Source organism: Notamacropus eugenii, chromosome 7, assembly GCF_028372415.1.
Source record: "Notamacropus eugenii isolate mMacEug1 chromosome 7, mMacEug1.pri_v2, whole genome shotgun sequence".
NCBI classification, from domain to species: domain Eukaryota; kingdom Metazoa; phylum Chordata; class Mammalia; order Diprotodontia; family Macropodidae; genus Notamacropus; species Notamacropus eugenii.
In genome coordinates this window covers 95,945,912-95,969,413 of record NC_092878.1, presented here as the reverse complement: position 1 = coordinate 95,969,413, position 23,502 = coordinate 95,945,912, and positions in this window count along the sequence as shown.

Sequence of the window (23,502 nt, the reverse complement as noted above, 5' to 3'; positions counted from 1 at the left end):
GAGATCTCAGAATTTGAAGTCCTTTTATTCACCTGCATATTCATTCACAAAACATGAAAATTAAAGAAAACTATTCAGTTGGGGGCATACCAGGAGTTGTTATTTCTGAATTCTCTCAAAATCAAATAAGAAGAAAATGATCATTGTGACAGTGGTAATAGTAATGATGTTTATAACAAATAAGATAAGCTTGCATTTATATTGTATTTTAAGTTTTGCAAAGCATCATAGATTTAGACTTCAAAAGGCTGTAAGATATCATTTAGCCAAATAGCCACATTTAACAGGAGAAGAACCTGAGGATCAGAGAGATGAAATCACTTGCATAAAGTCATCTAGGTAGTAAGTAGCAAAAAAGGGAGAGGATTCAGACCTGAGCACACTAATTCAAAATCTAAGGTACAATTCTTTAAACTACATTACCTTAATCTGAAGTGGCCTTATTAACTCTTAATTTCAAGTGAACACCAAATGATTATTCATTTATCTCTCTGCCTCTGTCCTCTGTCTCTCTTTTTTCTTACCTGTCTCTCACTCATTATGTAAGTTTATAATACATTCTAATTCACTTAGCATGCTTTGCTTTTCTCAATTTTGCATCTTTAAGTCTTCATTGAGTTGCTTCAATTTAAAAGACTTTAAAATATAAAGCAACTCCTTGTAGAGATAACTTAGAGTCCACATTTTGGGTTTTGCATTTAAAAAGTTATAGATGCAATTTATTTATTAAAAGAAAATTCCTCAAGGTATTTTAGAAGAGAAAAATATATTTCCTTCATTTCTTTATAGCCCATAGTTACAATCAAAAACATGAAAATGCTTTAGGACTCAAGCCAAATCGTGGCAAATTTCTGGACAATAAAAGGTGAAATTTTCAGAGTTCTGAGCACATGAAAATAATGATATAAGGGAGATCATTTTGCAACTGTAACTATACCTGTCACTGCACATGACAGTTCTAATGATTATGGTCTCCCTTGAGTCTTGTGGAAAATGAGACAAGATTCTCATAAGACTGTCTCGGGGAGTAGAAATTTCAAATACTTCTGTATTTTGGTGACTATATGCAATTTTGCATTTGGTTGTGTTATTGTTCATCCTAGAACTTTATCATCATTTATAATAACATTCTTTGAACAACAACAGTTTACTAGATACTAAAATGTAGTGCTGAGACCAAATGCAATGCAGTCCTTGTCTAGTAGATTGAACATTGTCACATCATCACCATATGCTGTTTCTCTTCTGCTAATTCAAAGCACTGAAGATGTCACATGTCTGTCATATTCACAGAAGGACTTCATTAGAAGCTACTAAAATACTATTTGTGATGAATCATGGAGCATAATTGAGACACCATGGCTTAGCCAGTAACTGGAGCTGGTAGGAAGAATTGACTTCCAATTCTGGCTCTGAAAGGAGTTGTGTGTCAATTCTGGCAAATGACTTATCCAGTATGTGTCTCAGTCACATTGGCAGACCTCCATGTTGAAATCATAGAGTGTTCCTGTATTCAATTATGAAAGACAACTGAAGTCCTTGAAAAGTTGAAAAATACAGACATTATAAAATTTTAGATATAAAGAAGAGAAAAACAATACCCTAAGCATTGCAGACTCCTCTCTCTCTCTCTCTCTCTCTCTCTCTCTCTCTCTCTCTCTCTCTCTCTCTCTCTCTCCCTCAACACAAACTTATACATATATACACATGCATATATACATATACACACATGTATATATATATATATATATATATATATATATATATATATATATATATATATACCTTTATATGTGTATGTATATATGTGTATATATCTGTCTATAGAGATAGTCTCTCTACATACACACATGTAATATATTCATATAGAGGAAATTTATATTCATTTCAGGAAATAATGTTAGTTCTGCCATATAGAAATATTTTTTAATCTTTAAGAAAACAGGCCAATATATATTAGATTTGAAATCAGATATTTTGAATATATATCTCCATTTTGTCATTTCTGACCTGTATGTCTTGTGGTATCTCACTTAAACTCTTTCATTCAGAATTTTGATCTCTTACAAAACTTAGTGATTTAGACAGGATGACCCACAATTTCCCTTACAACTTTAATATCTATGATTCTACCAACTTTTTGTCTTGAATGACTTCACTAATCTTTTTTAATAAGGACAAGGAGCTCAATTTGACAATGGTTCAAGATAATCTTATGTTTTATAATTGTGGTACAACAAATTAATTCCAGAAAATTGTAATTCTACTTTCTAACAGTGAGATTTTAAGAAAGGCACAGAGTTAATCTAAGTACACAGCAGAGTGCTTAGCCTAAACATATGAGGTCATAATATTCATCAAAATTTAAAGTGAGTTGAGAAGTGAGATTTCAGGCTTTAGTACTTTCAAAAAGAGGTCTTAAATCTTGCAGTCTCTCTGAGGACCTGTAAAACCAATACTACTAGTAAGGATACATTATAGTGCAAGGTCGAAGATTATGGTGATGAGCTCAATAAAAATAGGTAATACTTGTAAAAGTAACATTTTAGCATTCTAAGTTTTTGTAAGTCCTTCCTCCAAGTGCCCCAACTGTACTGTGATTGAACTTGAGAAGTTGTTGCATTAGAAAGATTACTCTACTGGTTTTGAATTCCTTCAAGCTACTTACTACCTAATGTGACATTAATGGAATAATAATCATTTCATTCGTGTAGTGCTTTAAGTTTTTCAAAATATCTCATTTTATCCTTACAACAACTTTGGGTATTAGAAGCTAATAAACCCATTTTATAGATGAAGAAACTGAGGTTAATTGATTTTCTGAAAGTCACACAGCAAGCTGAGTGAGACCAGATTCAACCTAAGGTATTTTGACTCCACCTCTAGTGCTCTGTCCACTCAGACAGCTAGTTATTTCACTTTTGTTGACTTAAGAAGGTTTGTACTGGTTGGCCTGTAAGTGCCTTTCTGACTCGGGTATCCTCAGTCTAGTGTATGAGTCAAGACACTTCACAGTAGCTCTTGTAAATAATACTGCTTTTGCTTTACCCATGTTTCTCCAATCAAGAAAGAAGCATATATGTGTATCTGGAATATTGGATCAGGCTGATTGCCTGCAATCTATCTGAACTTCCCTTTAACTAGAAAATACTTATTCTTAGGAACATCTGTGAGACCAAAGAGATTCCATTATGGTCATTTCCAAGACAGATAAATATGTACAGCTTGTTAAACAACCAAGAGAAGAGAATGAAAGAGTTTTAAATAGATGTAAATAGGAAAACACTCACAAGACTGGTTGGTGATAACGACAAAGTCGGTAAGCCTTCACTCACCATAATCTTCACCATTATTGATCTAGAACCTGCCTTGAAATTAAGGCATACAAGATTGTGTGTCAAAATGTATCATTCAAATAGTTAACTGAAACAGTCCCAATTTGGACAAGAATCCTGTAAACTCATGTAGACAGTCTAAATGAACTATGATGCAAAGTTTTAGAGTTTTGAAAAGTGTGGTAGGTTGGGGATTGGTTATTGTGGACTTCATTAGTATGATTTGTAAATAAAGACAAAATATATCTGAAGAAATAAATCGCATCAGTATCTTTTTAAAGATATTTTTCTCTTTTGGTAAACTTTAGGGTATTAGAGGAGCAAGCAAAGAAAAATAGAACTTTTTTGGGTTATGTTTTGGATTTAGTGTATTAAAATCCATTGGACAACATAGTGCATTTTCATTTTGTAATCCAGTTTTCAGAGAATGTTTCAAATATGGTTGTTTCTAATTCAGTCCTATAAAACAAGATAAGAAGGGGGAAAAAAAAACTATCATGTTACCCAAAGCAGCATTTTTTAAAAAAATATTAATTAGAAAATTTGGGTTCCTTGGAGAAGGATCCTGAAATCAACTAGCACAGTAGAATTAATGAAATGAAGATAACCTCCATGCTCACTGTCCTGACACTAACCCCATGCCATTGATTTCACTATCTTCTCTATGATACTTTATAATAGTTCAAACATTTTCCAGAAAGAAAATATACACCTAAAGGAATTAGGCATTAACCAACATTAACAATATGTACTGAGCTATAAAATCTGTGACAAAAAAAATCTCATGAAACTATAACACATATGATTATAATGAATTATAATGAAATATTTTACGGTAGACCCCAAATGATGAGGATTCAAAATATACAATTCTCAAAGACATAGTCCCATTATTTACTAGTTGCTGTCCCAGACAATTAATGATTGCCATATCTAGTTTGGGTTCATCACATATTTAAGTTGAAGCTTTCAGATGTTCAACAAGGGGGCAAAAAGGGTTCCTGTGACAGAACACAGAAGACTATGCCTAGATGAATGCTTCGCAGGTGTGGCTGCTACCATTGTTTACTCAGTTGTATTAAGGATGGATGGGTCTTAAAGACTAGACCTTGTTACCAAGGGACACAATGTACCACACCCTCTGCTTTGGCTATGATCTTGCCTCACAGTTGCTCTAACTAACTCTGGATCTACCCTTTTCCTCTTCATATTCTCTGCCCTTCAGCTATTAGCATCAGCATTAGTTTCTCTCAACCAAAAAGTAGATGGACAGAGGTAAGGTTTAAGACATTCAAGCTGACAATTGCTTTCAATACAAAGATCTAAAACAATTCCAAGGGATCCATAATGAAAAGTCGTATCTACTTCCAGAGAAAGAGCTAATTACAGATTGATTATACTAAAGGCAGAGTGACATGTAATATTCTACGTCTGTATACATGTATGTATGTATATATGTATATATTGATGTAAACACACACATAAATATAGACACATATTATAGATATACATATATAATTTTGCAATATGACTATGGAAATGTTCTTTGGATGATTTCACAAGTGAAATTGGTATCATATCACTTCCCTTTTCAATGAATCAAGGAGAGTTTGGAGGAAAAAAGATAATTCTGGATTCAGAAATTTTTAAATAAGTGAAAAATAAACAAGTTTTTTAAATAGGAAATTCAGTTCTGTTCATTTTGAATGTTAATTTCTGAATGCACAAAGCTTCATTCCCTTAGAGTTATTTCTGAGGTGATACTATGCTTCTTTTATACATTAAAGAAGAAAAAGCACCTTAAATTTCTGCATAAATTAAATTAAGAAATCAATTTTTCCAATAATTTGTAGAATTATAGGATAACAATAAGAGAAAGGGAAGTTGTAAGTCAGAGGTCATCTAAGACAACTTTCTCATTTTATAGATGAAGAAAATGAGTCTCAGACAGGTTAAATAACTTAACCAAGGTCAGAGAGGTACGAAATGAATGAAGCAGTATTGGAACTCTGGTCCTCTGTCCAGTGTGAGGAAATTAAAATTATTTTGTCTAATTTATTAACTGATTCTGTTCTGTAACTGGCCTTATTTTGTATTGCTTCATCATTTTATATTTCTCAGTCAACATTTCTCCTTTCCTGAGTCAACTCTGATTTAAAGTTACAGATTAGCTTGTTACCATTCTCAAATGAATTATTTTCTGTACTTGCCTATCCTTGTACCTGTTTTTTTTATCTGCCAAACAAATCTTTTTGGGTAATAGGGAATGTGCTAATTCTGGTCTACTAAAAAAAAAAAAAAACCCTGCAAAGTGCTGAAGAGTCCCATAAACCACTTAACATTCTATAATTGTTGGGGGGGGATGATTAAAGCCCAAAGTACGCTAGCCCTCTTAAAAAAGAAACATACAAACAAAATAGTCATGTTATTTCCAGTCCCACTATTCTGTCTCCCAATTGCTTTGTCTTCCCCATGTACCCAACTCTATATTGAGGTTGGTGAGAACTACCTCAGGATCTTTAATGATTGAGTGTTGCCATTGAACCAATTTATTGGTTACTGCTAATCTAACTAATAAATTGATCATGCTCAGATCATCGTCTCTGAATTTATCTTAATTTTCAAAAATAATAAGAGCCAGTAATCTTTATATTATACCATTCCAAGGTAGGAAAGGAAAGAGAAGAGGTAAATGATACTAAAGGGAGTTATGATTTTTTTCATTAATATTGGAGTTCAAATTATCTATATTGGTCACTAATTGCTCAACTGTAGATTTCATTTTGATAATCCTAATTCAAATATCAAAAACTTGTGTTTACCCCAATCATTATATATACTGTTAAGTTCTTTTCCCTTAATACCAAAGTGTTAACTTTCTTTATTATGAAAAAATGTCATAAGAGAGCTCACTTGAGACAGAAAACTGCCTGTAGACTGTCTAAGTAGTGTTTCAAGGTTAAATAAAATCTATATCTGTTTTGCTTTAGAGTGATCAGCTCTCTTGGTATACAATCAGCTCTTAAACCCTATCAGTTAAGTTGTTTTGGGCTTGTGATTTATGTTTGTGTGCGGGCTATGTATACCAACAAAATTACTAGCCTTTGAAATTTCAAAGTAAATTTTGGAGTACTTTTCACAGATCTCAATTACCTGTTAGTTCTCTACTTTTTTGTTCTATTTCCAAAATTTGCTGGTTCTTTGTTTACTTTCCCTTTACATTTTCTGGGAAGCTTCTAGCTAATCTAATAAAATTGTGCAAATTAATGTGATAAGTATTTGTTTACATATGCTAATGTGCTAATTGCAAGAGTAAGCATTTTAAAAGGTATCACCACATTAATAAGTATTTATTGAGCAAATAAAATATGTGAAGCAGGGTTAATTAACATCCTTGCATTTTATCTAGGATATCTAGAGATATTGCCTTGATCTCTGAAACATTCTTCCTCTCCTTTCAGTGGTAATTCTGTTCACACCTCTTTTTTCTATGTAATTCTTGTACATTTTTATCTGCTTGTTTTATTTTCCTCTAAATTCTCTAAGGGGAGTCCTAAGAGTAGAGGGCTTGTTTTGGTTCACAATGGCTAGATAAAGTGTTTAGAATTTCCGTGTCATGAAAATGGAATATTTTGTGTTCATTTAAATCACATTAGATGGACACCTGCCTATTTTTGAAGTTCTGTAACTAGGGAATTGATATTTATTCCTCACTTTTAATCCTCTTGGAAGAAACCAACAAAAAAACACAATTGAAACAGAAATTAGCTTACAATAATTATTTTCATGTAACCACTCTAATCCCCTGGCTTTTAAAGGTCATGGGCTTCCCCTTTAATTGGACCCACCTAGACTTTCTTTAAAAAAAAAAATAGGCAAATAAGAGGGCAAAGTTGCCAAAGACGTTTTTATATATATCATACTCAATACAAGTGAACTAGATTAGGGAAGCATTGAACAGGTAGAGATAGGGAGGTTGCTTATTGACTCTTATCTTTGAAGATAATAATTCAAAAGTATAACTGAATTATCCTCTTGATATAAGCATAACTACTTTTTTCTATTCCTCCCTTCAATATGGATAACGATTATAGACAACCCTAAAAATTAAAAACTGAAATAAATTTTCTATATTTTCTTCCTTATCATATCTTACTTTACTGAAAATTATCTTATCTATTTATTATTTTTCAAAAGAGACTCTACTTGCCTCCATTTCCCTGCTTTGGTAATGATATCTCAATATTCACTAGGAGTTGAAAGTATTATGAGAGATACACAACCATACAGAAAAATGATATCTTCACAAAACTGCCTAATGTGTGTAGATATCTTAATGTCTCAAAAAAAAAATTTCAGTCTAAAACTTTGAACAAAAATCTCTTCTAAAAAGCAGTCTCAGTTTTTGCATAAGTGACCAATTTTCAATACATGTTTAGAGGTTTACAATGGCAAGGAATGGCTGATTTCTTCAGTGGTCAACCTTCATAGGCAATGGGAGTAGTTTATTACTATTTTAATAACCAAATTCTAAGAGATTGGTTACTTGTTAACACCTTGAAAAGGCTCTCCAGTCCTCAGTGTAACTGGTAAAGTCCTCAGTCCAAAACAGTAGAGGTTCCAAGGTTACTTTAAGAATTAAGTGAACCTAAATGTTCCTAGCTCTTCCCTTTGGGATAATACATGGATCCATGCCAAAAAAGAACACATTTTTAAAATATCTATTAATAGTTTCTCCTCTCAAGCATATGGTGACTAGAGCTATTGGACCATGTTGATTTAGTTCTGCTTGGGAATCCAACTGAAATCCCTAACAGTAGGCTACATTACTAACCTTTAATGCTGTCAGCTATTTATGCACAAATCTAGGCTAAGTAAAACAAGAACTGATGGGTTTGAAAGAGTACAGCTATCTATTTATTTATACAACTCAGTATTTGATTTGTAAGCTAGTGATACCAGTTTTGGTCTCCAGAGGAAGTACTTTTTCATGTGTTTCAATATTTCAGGCTGCTGTAAATGGTAATATGCATTGCTAATGAGCTTTACTCCCTTTCAAATATTAAACATTTAAGATTAGAAAATTGATACTACCCCTTAAAATGGCTGCTGGGAAAGATATTAAGTGTTACTAATCAATAAAATTCATTTGGCTGTGCAAATATGTACAGAAGAGACTTCTTATCTGTGCATAAAACTTATCATGGGAAACAATTGAAGTAGTGGCTAATCAAGTCATTCTGACAAAAGCTTAAGAAAAAAGAAATAGTGCCCATATGAGGAGAATTTTAGAGAGTTAAAGTCAAATGAAATGTATTGTGTCACCTCCCATGCAATTGTATAATATGATAATAAAATGGAAGTGATCAGGAAGAAATTAAATTGATGAGCAGTTATTATTTCCTTGCTGCTAATTCTATTTTCATTCTTTTAAGCATAAAGCATTCATGCACACATTTTTTCAACAACCATTTATTAAATGCCTGCTGCATGTATGAGATATACACATGAGCAACATGTATATCATATTGTAGGTCATACATAGAATTGGGAAGACCTATGATCAAATCTGACCTGATATACAGTTTTTATGTACAGTTATACAAAAAACTTATCCAATCAGTACACTAAACAATCCCCAAAGACACAGTTGTTCAGAATTTGCTAATTTGCACTGGGAACAGAAATTTTCTCTCTAAGAATTCCATACTGCCATGAAATCATAGATTCAGTCCTGAGAAAGAGAGAGACAGAGACAGACACAGAGAGACAAGAAAATGCTAATGAAAAACAAAAAGAAACTTTCCTATCCTCAAGGAGCTGATTTTCTTCTATTCTTTTTTGACTGTAAAATGGTTAAACATTTTCCCAATTACATGTAAAAACAATGCTTAACATTCATTCCTAAAAATAAATTGAGTTCCAAATTCTTTCCCACCCTTAATCCCTTCTGCACTTTTTGTGAATGTGAGTAATTTGACATGGGTTATACATGTGTAGTGCTGCAAAACATATTTCCATTTTAATCATGTTGTGAAGAAAACAGACAAAAAAGAAAGATACATAAATACATAAAAAATTATGCCTCTATCTGCATTCAAAAACCATCAGTTCTTTCTTAGGAAGTGGATACCATTTTTCCTAAGTCCTTCAGAAATGTCTTGGATCATGAATTGCTGAAAATAACTAAGTCATTCACAATTGATCCTCATAAAATATTTTTGCAATGTGTTCAATGTCCTCCTGGTTCTGCTTCTTTCACTTTGTATCTGTTCATGTGAGCATAGGATTTTATGAAAGCTTCCTAATTATTTTTGGTAGCATTAGAGTATTTGATCATGATCATAAACTACAACTTGTTCAGCTGTTCACCAATTGATAGGCATCTCTTCAATTTCCAATTCTTTGTCACCTGAAAAGGAGAATCTATAAATATTTTTGTGCATATAGATTATTTTCTTAAAAAAAATTTCATTTGGATACAAACCTAGAATTGCTATTGTTGGGTATGCATTAGTTTTATAGCCCTTTGGGCAAAGATCCAAATTGCCCTCCAAAATAATTGCATTAGTTCATGACTTCACCAATAGTACCTTAGTGTCTCAGTTTTCATACATAGCCTCCAATATTTGTCATTTTTTCCTCATATGATATCCAATCTGATAGGTGTAGGATGGTAACTCAGACTTGTTTTAATATACATTTCTCTAATCAATACTACTTTAGGGTATTTTATAAGACTATAGATTTGATTACTTCTTCTGAAAACTTCTTTATCTTTTGACCATCTTTTGTGCTCATCCTTAATTGCTGAAGACCATACCATCAGAGAAATGATGACATGACTTGCACTTGACTTTGTTTTGAGTGAGGGAGGGTTGTGCAGGTCACCAGCCTCGCTTCTCCTCCAGAGTCATCTGAATTCAATGACCAGATATTCATCAGGATGACTAGATATGATGTGGGATACACTGGGAGACCTTGGGCCCTTGAGGCCATGATCTTTCCAAGCACACACTTAAAGGGAGGTAACACCCATTGATTGAATAGTCTGTTTAAGAACTAGCCAGGGCATGGCCCCTTTGATCATGACATGGTCTTCTTTGACAATGATGAACGAACACAATCTTGTGAGGAGATGCAGATGACTGAATGAGGACCCAGCTATTTGCGTAACTCGGTTCCTCTTCTCCTATCTGTCTCCCCTTCCTCTTCCTTCTCCTCTCCAAAAGAAGGTAAATTTACATGGCCAAAAGATGCCCAGCCTGATGTCTTTCTTTTCTCGACCATTTTTCAGTGGTGAAAGACTTGTATTCTCATAAATTTGACTCATTTCTCTATATATTTGATAAATGAGGTCTATAGCAGGGAAACATGTTGTTTCTCTGACAAAATTATATATACATACATATCGCTGGTTGTTGTCCTTTGATTTCTAGGAGGACCAAAATGACATCACCATGATAAATTGAAATTTCAGTGTGTCCAACTGTGGTTGATCACACCAATGTGAATTCAGAACATTCTACCACAGGTTGGGCACAGGTAGTCTCTATGAATATTTGTGGTGGATACTCCAAATTTGCACATCCTACGTTTACTTTGTGCTGTTTCAATTCTTATTTGCTCATAGAGCACAGAACCCCTTCTGATGGGAGCATGCCATGCTGAGTGGTCCTGTGCCAGTGTCCCTGTGCTGTACAGTCAAATCCAAAGTTCTTGAGAGAGAGCTTGAGAGTGTTCCTGTATCACTTCCTCTGACCACCATGTGATTGGCTGCCTCACGTGTGTTCTCCATAAAATAGTCTTTTTGGCAAGCATATATTTTTCATTTGAACAATATGGCCAGCCCATCAGAGATGTACTCTCTGAAGTATAGTTTCAATGCTTAGCAGCTCGAGAAAGGACTTCAGTATCTGGTACCTTATCCTGCCAGGTGATCCTCAAAATCTTCCTAAGACAGTTCAGATGGAAGCGATTCAGTTTCCTGGCATGGCGCTTGTAGACTGTCCATTCTTCACAGGCATACAACAACGACTGATGTTTTTTGATTTGTGCATAAATTAGATTTAAGTGAGGCAGAGTTACATGAAGTTATCAGCCTCACTGTCTCTTCTAGAGTCATCATAGTCCAGTGGTAGGACAGAGTCAAGATGGCAGACAATGACTCAGGATGTAGTGGGATGTAGAGTGTGTTCAGGGAGGACTAGTACTTGTGGTGTAATGGCTTCTGAGTCCTTTCTGGGGCTCTTTCCACTTTTGGTGTTCTCCTGTTGCACCCAACTCTTACCTGTGACTCAAAGAAGTTGCAGTATGCTCAGTGGGCACACCCAGGTAAACTGTTTGGGCAGATGGACCAAACCAGGTTGAGGGCAACCAAGGGATCTCAAACCCATTGGTGAGTTAGGGGGGTGTCTACATCAAGCATGTGAAGACTTCATCTAATGGAATGGGCAGATGAGAATAATTTGTTTCTATGGCCATGAAGGCAGCTGAATCAGGCAATGTGGAGCACTTAGAGCTTGGTTAGACACCAAAGATGCCAAGGTTGTACATATCTATATCTATATGTATACAGATATAGATATATATGTATATATATATATAAATATATATATATACATGTACGCATATACACATATAACACATTATGCATACAATAATACATACATATATATTTGTATGCACATATAATTTTTTTCAGTTATGATTAGTAATTGTGTATTTCCTTCCATCCAATTCCTTGCATGTTTATCCAATTCTCTCTCTCCTTTAACCCAGTTGATCCTTAAAAATATTTTGCTTCTGACTACTTCTTCCCCTAATAGACCCTCCCTTCTATCTGTCCCCCACCTTCTCTTGTCAGCTTCTCCTCCTACTTTCCTGTAAAGATAGATTTCTATATCCAACTAAGCATATATGTTATTCTCTCTTTGGACCACTTCTGATGAGAGTATGATTTCAGCACACCATCGCAGTTCTCCCATCTTTCTCTTGCATTGTAAAAGCTTTGTCATGCCTCTTTGTATGAGATAATTTACCCCCTTTTACCTCTCACTTCTCTTTTTTTCTCAGTAAATTTCTCTTTCTCATCCTTTAGATATCCTTTAGATATTATTTTAAATATCATCTCATCATATGAAACCAAGGGTGGGGAACCAACAGCCCCAAGGCCACATGAGTGGTCCTCTAGGTTCCCAAGTGTGACACTGACTAAATACAAACTAAACAGAACAAATCTCCTTAATAAAATAATTTTTTTTCTGTAAACTAGGACTCAGTCAAAAGACTATACCCAAGAATCTTAGAAGGCCACGTGTGGTCTTAAGGCCACTGGTTCCCCACTACTGTATTAAACTCACACCTGACCTCTCTCTATATATACACTTATATGTGTGTGTATATATATATATACCTATATATATATATATATGCATATGTATATATATGTATATGTATATATATATATATATGCATATGTATATATATATATATGTATATGTATATATATATGTATATATATATTCCTTCTATCTGCTCTAATAATAACAAAGTTCCTAGGAGTTACAAGTCTTTCCATGTAGGAATATACACAGGTTAGCCTTATTAAATGCCTGAGTTCTCTTTCTTGTTTCTCTTTTTATGCTTTTCTTGAGTCTTGGATTTGGAAGTCAAATGTTCTTTTCAGCTCTGATCTTTTCATCGGGAATGCTGGAAATTCCTCTAAATCATTGAATGTCCTTTCTTCCTAGGAAGAATTATATTTCATTTTCCTGATAGGTGATTCTTGGTTCTAAAGATAGCTCCTGTGCCCCACAAAATGTCGTATTCTAAGCCCTCTCATCCTTTAATATAGAAGCTGGGAAATTTTATCTTCTCCTGACTGTGACTTCATGATATATGAATTGTTTCTTTCTGGCTCTCTGTGATATTTTCCCTTTGATCATTGACCATGTTCTGGGACTTGCCTATAATACACCTTTTCCATTTTTGGGATCTCTTGAAGGAGGTAATAGGTGAATATGAATTTTCATTTCTCTTTTACCATCCATTCTAGAATGTCAGAAGTTTTCCTTGATAAATGCCTGAACGATGATGTCTTAGGTCTTTTTTTAAATAACTTCTTTCATATAGTCCATTAGCTACTAAATTATCTCTCTTGGATCTATTTTCCATGTCAATTGATTTTCATGTGAGATATTTTACATTTCCTTCTTCTTTTAACTTGGTTTTATTGTTTCTTGATGTCTTGTGGAGTCATTAACTTCCTTTTCCACATTTTTAATTTCTAAGGAAATATTTTCATCAGTGAGCATTTGTCACTCTCCCATTTGGCCAATTCTACTTTTGGTGTTCATTTTTCAGTGGATTTTCATACATCTTTTTTCATAGTGCTAATTTACTTATTAAGAAATTCTGTGAAGTGGATTTTTGTGCCTCTTTTATTATTTAGCTTGTTCTTTTTTTTTTCTTATTCTGTTATTGCTTTTCTAAAGCTATTACTTTCTTCAGTATTTTAGTGCCTCCTTTACCAATCTGTTGACTCTTTTTTCCATTATGTTCTTCTATCACTCTCCTTTACATTGCCAATTTTTCCTCTTGCTCTCTGATTTTGTAATTGCTTTTTGAGCTCTTCTGGAATTTTTTTGGGGAGAGAGATGTGGGGGACTATATAGCACCACGGCAATGTTCACAGTACCCACAGCAGCCATGAATATCACAGCACAATTCAGAATTTCAAAATAACACAAACTCTCCATATGGAAGGCAGAGCCAAAACATTTATTCAGACCAAAATTCATCATAGCAACAAAAATCTACACACAATAACAATGCAGAGGACAACAGCATCCCCAAGCCTTCCCTTGCTGGCTTCCCACAAACCAGGTCCATTAAACACATCACAAGCAGGCTCTCAAACAAAATCACAATCACAAAATCACTTATGCTACCCAGTAGCCTGCATCCTTCCCAGCTCTGACTGTTCTCATAACTAACTACCTCTCAGCTCTGCTCTAGCTCTGTCTCTTCCTGCTCCACCCATTTAGCAAACTCCTCCCACCACAGACTCCATGTGACTTAATGGGCCTATTGATGAATAGGAAATTCAAATTACCATTACAGACAATGAAGCCAATTTCATTTTCTTCAGTACTTTGGATAGAGAAGCTTTCACTTTGTTACCTTCTGAGTTTATGTTTTGACCTGTCCTGTCAACATGGTAACTTTCTATGGTCAGATTCTGTTGTTTTTTATGTTTGCTCATTTTCCCATTCTGTTTCTTGACTTTTAACTTTATGTTAAAGTTGTGTTGTGCTCCTGGGGTGGAGAGGGCACTGTCCCAAACTTCCACTTTTTCTGCAGATGTTTTGGGAGCCAGTACTAGGAGGGTCTGTATGTTTTTAGTACTTCCAAAGTTGCATGATGTAAGCAGAGTTGTTTTTACTAGTCTTCTGTCCTGTGTTCTGGCCTGTGAATGACCACAAGCACTCTTTTACACCCTGGAACTGTGACCAGGGCCCTAATTCTTCTGAGGCCACAAGTTTTGTATGTTCCTTCTCACCCTGGAACTGAGACCCACTGGATTGATCTATGGTTATTGCAACAGAATCCTGTACCCAGTGACAGCAAAGGGACCCTTGTAATCTTCTTTTGATCAGTTGTCCACCAATGTTACTATCTGTGTTCTGAGAAGCCACTGCTACTATATGAGTTGCCTTCAGGGTCTACTGCTGGTTTGCTGAGTTGTGGTCTACTACTGTCATGCCTGTGTTTTGCCTTGCAGTGAACTCTGTTCCACTCTTACCCTATTGCAACCAAACTTCTCTGCCTACCTTATAGGTTGACTTAGGCTTGAACATTGTTTCAACCTATACTTTTATTGATTCTGTCACTCCAGAATTCATTAAAGGCATTATTTTAACATTTTTTGAGGGGAATTTAGGAGAGTCCATTTGTCACAGGCTAGCCCATGACTTTGTTCCACTATCTTGAGTCCTGCCTTATGTGGTCTTTAATGTTTGGTAACAAATAACAAAGATTTGACAATCCCACTCTAGTTTTGGATATCATAAACTATTTTCCCTCCCCCACCCCAGTTTTCTATTGCAGTAGCTCTAATGCTTTATGAACAACTCTAAATTCCATGTGCCCAACCATGTATTCACCTAAGTCCACTTTTCACAACATCTCTGTTAAAGTATAATTGATTTCATTCCTTGTTGATATGGTCACATTCCTCTAACAGGGTCAGGGGAATTATTTTTTTTTTTTATGGATAGGCAGCCAAGATAGTACATTAGAGACAACTGGGCATAGTAATTATAATCTATGAAATCATACCTAAATCTCTAATCTTTTCTGGGAATATAAGATTGAGTAAGTCACAATATTTCTTCGATTTCATTTTCCTTTTCTGAAAAATAAGTGTAAGGCCTTTACAACTTATCTTTTATGTCTTTTGAGATTAGGAAATGAAAAATCAAATTTGTAGTTCAATAGCATCTTAATGCTATGATATTCCAGAGGGAAAAGGTGTTAGGGGAGTTGAATCTGGCTCTTGTAGACTTGGACAACACGCTATGTCAGACCAAAGTTGCATATAAATGGAAAACGTATATCAATTGTCACTTGAAACTTACAGACTCATCAGTAAAATGAAACATTTACAAGACTGGTTCTTTCCCAACAACAAAGGCAGTGTACTATCAACTAGCACTAATCATTAACTTATAGACCTCCCTCACTTTCTTTCTATGTTTTCTTACAATAGTTCTACCTTGAAAAATAACCATATCCATGATTATCCTATCCCACATGGATCCCACATTAATTATTCCCCCCAAAAGATGAAATTGTTCTCTGAGAGACATGAAAGTGAAAGGGAACAGGATTTAAAATAGTTACCAGAAAAATCATCAGTAGATGCATGGAAAAAATTCCAGGACATGGAAAGGTTGTTAGACAACAGTTTCTGATATCCAACAGATAAGGTTAGAACATGGAAGTATAAGAAAAGTCAACTGGTAATCACTCAACTGAGCCCTAAAAATTAGACTCAGTCTTTTCTTATTCCTGTTCATCCTCAACTCATTTTGGCTACTCCTACTTCCCTCCTTCGCCTCCTTCTTTCTCTATCTCTTTTTCCCTCCTTCTGCTGTTTACTCTCCTCCTCTCCATCTTTATCTTCTCCCCATATCCTCTCTGTATCACAACCCAATCCTCAAATCAGGAAGGTGAAACATGGAGAACCTGCACTTGGTGAGAGTTGATATCACTTGTTTTTATTGCTGTTCAAGTGTCTAATCAATTCATGCATTTATTTTTTGAATATTTATTTTTTTATTTTCAGTTTTTAACATTTACTTCCAAAAGTTTTAAATTATCTCCCCCTCCTTTTCCCCTTCCCTCCCCAAGACAGATTGCAATCTGATATGGGCTCTGTAATACATTCCTATTAAAAACATTTTCACATTAATCATGTGTCGTAGAAGAATTACAATGAATGGGAGAAACCATGACACAAAACAAAAGAGAAAAGAGTCTGCTTCACTCTGCAGTCCAACTCCATAATTCTTTCTCTGGATGTTGATAATATTTTCCATCATGAGTCCTTTGGAAAAGTTTTAGATTCTTGCATTAATGAGAAGGGCTAAGTCTATCAAAATCAGTCTTTGCACACCGTGGCTGTGTACAATGTTTTCTTGCTTCTACTCACTTCACCCAACATCAGTTCGTGTAAGTCTTTCCACGTATTTCTGAAGTCTGCCTGCTCATCATTTCTTTTAGCCCAATAGCATTCCATTACATTCATATAACACAACTTGCTCAACCATTCTCCAATTGATTAACATTCACTAAATTTCCAGGTCTTAGCCACCACAAAAAGAGTTGCTATAAATATATTTGTACATGTGACTCTTTTTCTCATTTTCATGGTCTCTTTGGGATACAGCCCTACACATGATACTGCTGGGTCAAAGCATATTCACATTTCTATGGCCTTTTGGAAATAGTTACAAATTCATCTGCAGAACAGTTGGATAAGCTCACAGCTCCACCAAGAAATGAATTAGCATTCCAACTTTCTCGTTATCTTCTCCAGTATTTATCATCTTCCAGTTTTGTCATGTTCGCTAATCTGATAGATATGATATGGTACCTCAGAGATGTTTTGATTTGCATCTCTCTAATCAATAGTAATCTACAGTATTTTTTCAATTAATATATTTATTAAAGACTTAGTATTAGCTAGGGTGTGATTATTAAGACAAAACCAGAACAATTCTTTCATTTGTGGTGCTTGGAACTTTACTCCATTTTCTAATGGCACTATTGTTAAAGACTCTTAGAAAGGGTAGTTGTGTGCTTTATCAGACGTGTTTCTGACTTCAAGTTTAGTTTGGTTATAATGTAGGTACAGATTTTTAATAAAGTGGTCATATTTAGGGTAGTATTTCTTAGCATACTAATGAGCTTGTACATAGTCCTTCATAAATTCACAAATTTGCAGTAATACTTAAAATGTTTTCAGTTCACATGTTGGCTGGAGAATAGCAATGATAACATTTATCTATTCATTTAACTAAGTCAGTCAGTATAGAAACTTACATTAAGCATTCAGTACGCGCCAAGCATATACTATGTTCTGGGGGTACAGAGAAAAACAAAATCACTGTCACTGACCTCAAGAAGTTCGCATTCTAATGGGCATTAAGAAGTGAATCTAAGAATGCTTCCTTTTCCTACCTTTATTCTTTTCATCTCCCTTCTTTGTAAAAAGAAAATTTTCCTAGGTCTCTACATTTTCCTCAATTTTACAACTTTGGCATAATGAAGTTAAGCTATATTTTATTTTAATATGTCATATATGACTATGCTTTCTAGCTATTAAATTACCCCTGGAGAAGTGAGGTAAGACTATCAGTTATCTTTCTCTGAGAATTATTTGGTTTGAAGCTTGACAGAGTCATGATTACTGTCATATTAATTTATCTATTAGTCATGTTTAAGATGATTAATGTGACAAAATAGATTTCTCTTAAATTTAGTAATCTCCCCTCCCAACAAAGTGCTAAGGCAAGCATAGAAATGTTGTATTTCTAAACATGTACAAAACATCAGAAAAAGTCAGTTTAGGAACAAAAACAAACAGAATTCCAAAGGTTTTTCTTCTGGAAAACACCATCTTGGCTACCTATCAAGGGTATTTTTGTAAAATGTATTCATTTTTGACTTGTTTTTAGAAAAGTAGTCAATTATATCAGCTACATTTATTGAATTGCAACCTCTGTGTTACTTTCCTTTAAGTACTTATGGGATTTACAGAGGAAGGGGAAGATGTATTTTGTGTTTTGGTTTTGATTTTCACTCGATAATTCACACTCTGAGGAGAACAAACAAGAATGGACACACAAATAAACAAATTGATACAAATATATCTTCTTTTAGCAGCACAGAAAAATATAGAAGCATTTATGCTAGTAGAGAGATATGTTGTGTTTATTGTCATATTTAGGGGGCATTTTGTGAGTGTATGGTCAAGAAGTATTCTTTGTGCTGAGAGCAAAAATAGATTAGCTACAAAACTTATCCTCCAAGGGTTAACAATAGATTTCAAAAGACTATCTGTCTTCCTATCTGTCTGTCTGTCTATCTATCTACCTATCTATCTATCTATCTATCTATCTATCTATCTATCTATCTATCTATCTATCTATCTACCCATCTATATATCTATCTTTCCAACATCTCTCTACAAGTATACACACATATGGGTGTATACACATACATATATACATATACATATACTTATATATGCACACATATATATGCAAATGAAACATATGAGAATTAGAAATTCAGTAATGTGGACTGCAGATGATGCCTGATTTCAGAGAAAACCAAAACTCATTGTAGCTTGCAGAAATTGAGTAAGAACAAATAAAAATTCATCTAGGTCTTAAAGATATATGGTAATCTTCGCATGTGCATGTGCACGTGTGTGTGTGTTTGTGTATGGGTGTCTCTCTATATACGCATATATATACACACAAACATACAATAAATATAGACAAACACACATATGTGTATATGTATACATGTTTGTGTGTATGTGTGCACACATGTGTTTATACATATACACACATATGTATGCATATATGCACATGCGTGTATAAGCACCTTAGGCAAGGAGAAAGTTGCAAGCTAAGATTCCAAGATTCATGATACATTTTGGGGAAATGATTCTATCAATTTACCTGGAGTTTACCTGACAATGAGTCTGGATAATTAGTTAATGGGCACTTTGTCAAGGATCATGTATTCCAAGCATGGGTATTTGGAATTTATTCTCTATGCAATGACATTTTTTTTTTAGGTGTAATAAACCTGTGCAAAATGTTTTAAAGAGATAAGTCTAAATTAATGTAAGAACAGTAAAAATAGATGAAAAGGCATAGATTTGATATTCTCTAAAGAAACGTTGAGAAAATTTGGCTGCTAACAAAGGAAAGGGATAGGAAAAAAAATAATTGCAAGCATTCAGCCTTTATTAAATGGTAAAATAATGATATTACTGACAGAAATGATGTGCTGATTGTGTGCAAATTAAGTTAGTTTTAAATTTAGGTCCATTGAGTTTGAATTGATAGAAAGTAGAGGTATGTAAACTTTGATCCAAAGACATCATTCCAAGAAATATAATCCAAGAGTAGTGTCATAGACAGAGGAAAATGTTCCAGTGTCTAAAAAGTCTACAGTTAATCTGAAAAATTAAGAGCTTGTGCTAGTTGACTAGTAATGTCCTTTCTAGCTTTAACTCTTTGATTCTTGAGAAACATATCAAAATGTCCAGCAGGACACTAGAGATGGAAGTCAACAGTTTTATGCCAAAATATATAAAATTAGGAGCTATCTTTATAGGGTTTCAAGCTGTATTTATGGGGGAGGGTTTATAAGATCTCATCCCAAGGAGAAAATGTAAATATCTAAGAGGTAAGGGCTTAGCTTTAGAGCATATTCCATGGACCAAAAATAATGAAACAAGAACAACTTGTTAGATAAAAAGAAATCTAGGAGAAATGCATGTCCCAGAAACCACAGGAATGGCAGATTTTCAATAAGAAGAGAATGCTCAATGGTGTTAAATATTCAGAGGAGGTGAAGGAGAATTTATTTGGGGGATGGATATTGAGATGGAGAAATTAATAAATTAATAAATAACAATAAATAATAATTCATAAGCAAAATTAATAATAAATTATAAAGATTAATATATGTTAACCTCAAAGAGTTCAACATCAGCAGAGTAGATAAAGCTGAGGCTAAATCACAAGGAGCTAGAGACTAAATTGGTAACGAAAAAATGAAGACAGTGTTTATAATGATCTTTCAAATTGCTTTTTGCATTGAATGGAAAAAAGAAAACATATGATGGCAATTTCATATAATAGTTGGGAGCAGGGGAGATTTTCATTACTATTTACTATTTTTTAAGACAGAGGAGATTGATCATACCATATGACGGACAATGAGGTTAGCCATGGAAGATTTTTTTTTTGGAAAAGATCAAGTATAAGAAGTATTTTGAAAGTGTATAAGCAATGGACAAGAATCTTAGTTTAGTGCCTTATTTAGTGGTCTAACCTAATTTTTGTTTCCACTCACAAGAAAGAAAACGTTCAGATTTTAGGGAATGTCGTGCAACCTGTACTAGCTATCAGGTAAATCCTCTTACACAAGAATTAGGGAGTTATTTCTCCTAATTAGAGTGAGGGAACTAAAAGAGGCAGGTTACAATTAGAATTAAAGTACTAAACAGATTCAAAAACACTCTTCCCAAATGCAAGATGGGGGCAGGGGTGAGTGTGGCTGATAGATACCAATTTCCTGCATGAAAAAAAATATATATATTTGAAGGTTTTCATTAATTTTATGGTCAATATTCATCAACATTCAAAATGACAACCAAACTAATTACTTGTAAGTTACACAGAGAGAAGCATACTTCCTAGTGCTAGGAGCAGAGCAATAGTCTCATTGTACTCTTACTTTTCTGACTGTCTCTAGGATATTATATTTAGTTCTGACACTACCTGAGAAGAGACATATTGATGAGTGTTCAGAGAAGGTGAAAAGCATGGGGAAGGACTTCTAATTAATTTCTTAAGTGGATTGGTTCCATTGGAAGAAGACTTGGGGAGTTGGTTGATAGACAATAACTTTCTTCAAGAATTTGAAAGTCTGTTATATGGAAGAAAGATTAGACTTCACAGAGTAACACCAGGAGCAAAGAGTGAATGGTGAAAAAGACTCAAGGTGATTTGAAGAAAAAATTCTTAGCAAGTTAGTTGTTCAGTCATTTTTCAGTCATGTTCAACTATTCATGACTTCATTTGGGGTTTTCTTCACAGAGATATATGAGTGGTTTGCATTTTCTTCTTCAGCTTATTGTATAGCTACCCAAAAGTGAGATGAGATACCTTTCAGGGGAACAAGTTCCTTCTAACTCAAAATCTTTATATGAAGACTTGCATATCCCTAGTTTAGTATATTAGAAAGGGGATTTTTATTGAGATATAGGTTGATTTCCATGGAATTTTAAGTCCCTTAAAAATCTGAAAGTCTGTGTTACTGTGGAGTATGATTTAAAGTAGAATGAAAGAGGAGAAACAAAGAGGCTCAGGGAAAATCCTATAATAAATATGAAGAGAAACAGATGTCCTTTGGTTTACTCAGTTTTATTCTCTGTCAAATCTTCTCTCTTTCTTAGAGAACTGAAAATGTTTATATTTTCTTGACCTATAGAAAGATTTCTCATTTCTTTTGAAGCATATATACTTGCATTGCCATATTTTACTGGAGGCCTATTAGACCAAGGTTTGGTGACACTTAATGAAATCACACTGATCTCCTTGTGTTAGCATTTCAAAATTAATTCTTTGTTTTATATGATTTATGCATTGTTATATGGACATAAGAGATGATAAATGTCATGAGTTCTGTTCCACATCTGCTTTCTTTATTTTTCTCCTGAGAACTGCTAGCTATCTCTCTGAATTCTTGTGTTTGTTTGCTTTATGTCACACCAATAAGCCTGAACATTTTATTCTATGAATTTTTATTTCTTCCCTTTAAATGAGAGTTTTACATTTTCCTGATGAGGGCAGTACATTTTCTGCCAAATATTTTTCTATGCTTCTAAATTTATTTGGAATCTCTTGGTTGGATTTTCAAGTCACATTGCAGGAACCCAAATTCATTTCATCAACATCTACCACCTATTCATTTCTCACATCCTTTCTCTTGCACAATCAATTCCTTCAGATGAAAGAAAACATTGGCATACTACTTATGCCCTGACCTCTTAGTTTTCCATGCAAAATCCCTCTCTATATGAATCCTGGGCTTAATAACTTAAATACTTTAATGTTGTAGGGCCCATTGATATTCTTATTATTTTCCTGGCTTAATGATGCTTGTATTTCTTTGGAAGTTCAGATTTGACATTTAGGGAATGAGCTGATACCACTTGTATGAATCCCATCATGAAGAAGTTAGTTCTCTTTCTCTACTATTCTTCCATACCATTTCTGTCTTTTAACTTCTTATTTTGGGGGACTTCCTGCCAAGACTGAAAGGGACTCCCTTTTGAGAGTCCACCAAGATGGCAGAGTAGAGAAGCACTCAGATGAGCTCTCTCATCATTAACCTTCACACAACTTTAAAATAACAGCTCAAATAAAATTCTTGTTTGGAAGAGCCAAAAAAGGTCAAAGTTAGATATTTTTTGAGCCTAAGACAACAGGTCAGAAAGAGAAATCTGATATTGGGGAGGGGGTGATCTGAAGCCCTAATCAGTGGTATGACTAGGTTTTGGTGGATAAAAGCAATAGTAGCTTCAGGAGCTTTAAATCCATAGATAGTAAGGGGACCAGGCAAATGGTCAAAAAGAGATTTCAGTGCACACCTGTGCCAGCACTGAACATAGGACTGCATGCTGTTTAGCAGTATCATTGCCTATGGTCACTTCTGCATCATAGTTAAAGGCCTGGAGGAGCACTTTCAATAAAGAAGGAGTAGGAACCTTGAAGAAAAACTGTTTAGCAACTCGATTTTTACAAACACTTCTGGATCATATTTCATAGACCAAGAAAAGCAATTCTGG